This window comes from Cupressus sempervirens, chromosome 8 (genome assembly GCF_028749045.1).
Source record: "Cupressus sempervirens isolate cs-2001-9-10 chromosome 8, ASM2874904v1, whole genome shotgun sequence".
Taxonomy (NCBI): domain Eukaryota; kingdom Viridiplantae; phylum Streptophyta; class Pinopsida; order Cupressales; family Cupressaceae; genus Cupressus; species Cupressus sempervirens.
The window spans coordinates 321,326,493-321,330,561 of NC_143125.1; the positions used below are offsets into that span (position 1 = coordinate 321,326,493).

General features: G+C 35.6%; 1 pseudogene; it reads right to left on the reverse strand.

The window, feature by feature from the left end:
• Positions 1–2,004: 2,004 nt before the first annotated feature.
• LOC149542668 (aspartyl protease family protein 2-like) lies at positions 2,005–3,692 on the reverse strand (annotated as a pseudogene).
• Positions 3,693–4,069: the final 377 nt, after the last annotated feature.

Genomic DNA, 4,069 nt, shown 5'->3' on the forward strand with positions numbered 1-4,069 from the left:
TTAAATTTTTATAATTATTAATTAAAGTATGTTTATTGGTGGTGATTTGAATTGAAATTTTTATTCCTAGGTGAAGTGGTCCATAATAGGTAGCACCAATACAATGCTTGGTGTGGTATAGAAGTTTGATGTTCATCAATTATGGTGACACATTTACAACATCTTTCATTTTCAGTAGTTATATTAAAATTAATGTTGGTATCTTGTACATAAATATGAATTGGTATGAATCTTAAAGTTTGTGATAAATTATGAAATAATTTTTAATACATTTTATGTTTGGGAGAAGAAATAAAACTTATTTCTAGTAAGAGATTTAATTATAAGTATAATGAAAAGATAAATTATAGATAAATATAATTACGTAAATTAAAAATATTAACCTAGTTTCAGTTATACCAACACAATACACTATTATAAAAAAGTGATGAAAAAACATTTTAAATGGAACATTTATATTTAAATTTTAAATTTTAATATTAAAATTGATACTTGCTTATGTATAATAAATCAAATAAAAATCGAGAAGAGTCTACAATACAATGATAAATTATGAGTTTTTCATCTAAGAAATCTTAAATTTGATTTGATTTGATCTTAATATATAATAATAATTACTCTCAACATTTTTATTTTTCTTTGACTAGTAAGAGGACACTATATAAATTAATTACATCGACCTAATTATTGCATGTCCTTTGAATAACATGTTGGTAATAGTTATTGATAAATATCTTGCCTTTCACGACAGATATAACGTCGCCACCCTCGTGTAATCATGACGTTTTATTCGAGCAAAGATAATGTTGTAGAAACGTTTGGAGGCGAATGAGCAAACGAATATGTTATCATCTAAGTACGTCGCACATCGTGTGATGGGCAGAGTTGGTGGAGACAATTGTTTTATTTTCAACAACATCTCAAGCGTAAATATCTTTGCAAGGTTCATTAAAAACCACTGGTGTTACTCATATGTGCAATTCAGTTGTCATTTCTATTGGCATTCCAAATTCTATCCTAATGTATAGTATCCAAATTCTATTCTAGCTAATAAAACTGGAAAGTCTATATTATGTTTGAGAATTGTAAATAAAAATAATTTTAATTTGATGATAACTTAAAATTAAAAGAACATAAAAATAAAATGATCTATCATGGTAAAAATATTTCATAATTTTCAATAGTTATAAATTTATTATTTAATATAAATTTACTTAGGATCTTTTCATATAGACACACATATATACACATAATTATAGCTTAATTTTTAAGATAAGTGTCGGTCTTATGTAATCATATTTATTCTGAAATAGACTATTTTTGGATAATGTAAGAGATGTCTTTTTAGTTTATTATATAGATACTAGAGGGATTCAAGAAAACATCTACATTCCTCATGACTATTTATGTTTCTCACTAAAGTATTCTATTTTTTTATGATAACAAACCATCAAATCAAAATTAAAAAATAATTTATTTAACTAAAAATAAAAAGTTAAATTGTACAATAGCTCAAACCTGTTTATGGTCTACAACATAATTAACATATTTTTTGACATTCTTTCTTCCTCTATCATGTAGTTCATTTTTAATCTATATGTAGCCTCTTTGTCATAGTATTACTTCATTGAGATCTATCATTAAGTATAATTAAAAGAAATAAAATTCAAGAAAAAATTGCAATTTTATAACAAACAAGCATTACTTGTAGGAAGCTAGACTGTAGTGAAGATAAATAACTTAATCCATATAATAAAATTTTAAATATATCATTTTATCTTTTTAACTGTATCAACTTCACTACATTTCTCTGAAATAATCTGTATATTTTAAAATTTGTATATTAATGAAAAATAGAAATTATGACAATTCTCATTATTATAAAATTCATCAATCCAAATATTAAATTTAAAATTGATTAACAAATTACAAATTTATTAGAAGAACGAAACTTAATTTAAATAAACCCATCAAAATTAACCAAACTTACAAATATACATCACATTTTAGATCAAATTTACAACTCTAATATTACCAATCTTATTAAATTGGAATGATTTACCTTAAACAGATTGATATGAAATCGTTACTACCCTAACTCTAAACAATTAGAGCAACAAACTCTATTATGTAATAAGCAGTGGCAACATTGAAATAATAATACTAATAATAATAATAATAGTTTATTAAGAAAACCGCAGCCTTAGTTATGGATGTAACCTCGTGATCTAACAAGCTTTACAGGCGTCAGGAACGATACCAAGTCGAGAAGCAGCAATGTCATAGACCACTTGGAAGTTGCGCTGCTGATAACTCCCAAAAATGGAAAATCCCGAACCGGAGGAGGTGCGAGATGGAGCGAAAGCCAGGCATGCCACCGACCTCTCCTCGTTTGCGGGAAACAAATAATTATCAGCGAGAAGAGGCACGTCCACATTGTTATCAAAATGCAACGTGATCTGCGGCACCGCGATTCCTTGGGAAGGAATGTTGAAGCACGCATCGAATATCGAGTACTGAGGAGCTCGAGTGACATTGGAGAGTTGGCGGACGAAAGAGTCTCTCACAGAACCGTATGCGGGCTCCACCAGCCGAGTGATGAAAGTTCCCGAGTCTATAATCGTCCCTTCTCCGGTCGACTCGTCCATCGCAGGCAAGCTCACGCGGGGGTCTTCTCCAACAGAGACTCCGTTCAATCCCACGTAGTAGAACGAAGGGTTTGCTGCGTTTGTCAGCAGGGAAGTCAACTGAAAGCCCGGGGAAGAAAGGGCCGATTTGCCGAGTTGAAGGCAGCTCGTGGATGCAGACGAGGGGAGGCAATAAGCGAAGGTTTTGTCGAACAGATCGGCCGTCTGTGAGACAAACGACAGCGAGTCCCTCCCGAACCCGACCAAACCGGGAACGGAGGTGATAAGCCCGTCCGAGATTCCGAGCAGCCGAAAATAAAATCCGGCATCGTTTGCGAAGCCACGGCCAGCGTATCGGTGGAGATATCCTGGGTGACCCGTGAGCCGTCGCCGTAGGTCTGCGTGGAGGTGCAGTTGTAATCCCCGCAGTTTGGGCTGCTGCGGAGTACCTGACACGTATCGGAAGAGCAAGAGAGGTATTTGAAGGTGGGTGACTTGGAGGGGTCGAACACGTCACCAGTGCAATCGGTGCAGGCAGCGCAGGGAACCCAGGAGATGTCACTGCCTGTGTCGACCAATGTGTAGAAGCTCTGCGGGGGAGTGCCGAAGCCGAGATTGATTACGTAGTTTCCGCTCTTTAGAGCCAACGGAACGTCGGCGTCCTCTTGCGTGGAAAAGCGTGCCGCTCCTTGAGTTATTGCTTGGTAGCGCAAATCGTCGCCTTTGATTGACTCCAGCATTGCGCTCAGCCACGTGGAATTCGTCTTGCGGAAAGGAGAGCAGTGGGCTTGGACGTGCATCAGAGGAATGCCTGTGCTCGATTTGACCGGCTTAGCTGTAGAGCACTCTCCGTCCTCCTGAGTCTCCTGGGGACTGAAAATTAAGGGGCTTACTTGTACGAGCTTGCTGCTCTGGGCTATGCCCGAGCACAGTAGCAGAACAAGTAAAAGACGAATTGTTGTCATCTCTGACCAGAGAAGCAAATACAGAGAGAGATGATTGATTTGGGAAGAGGAAACGAAGTAGCGATTGATATAAAGGTGGGAGAAGGCGTGTTGTGGACGGAATTGATTAGTATTTGATGGCGACGATGATTTGTTTTATACTTCCAGGGTTCAAAAGAGCCATGTAGTCTTATTCATGACTTGACTTCAACATTTGAGCCTTTCCGCTGAATATCGCGCTCTAAGATTCCTTGCTAAACTCTCGCATTCACATACATCGAATTTATCTCACATTTCTTCTCTTTCTCCATCACTTTTCGGTTTAGATTACAACTAGCACTTGCACCAGAGGAGGTGAAAGGTATAGCCGATAAGATTTTTTTTTATTTGGAAGTATAATTGAACAATAGAAGTGTATATTATACATTGTAGACCTTCAAAGAGGAACTACAATTACATAAATGCAATATATTATTTTATGTATGACACATATGTTAT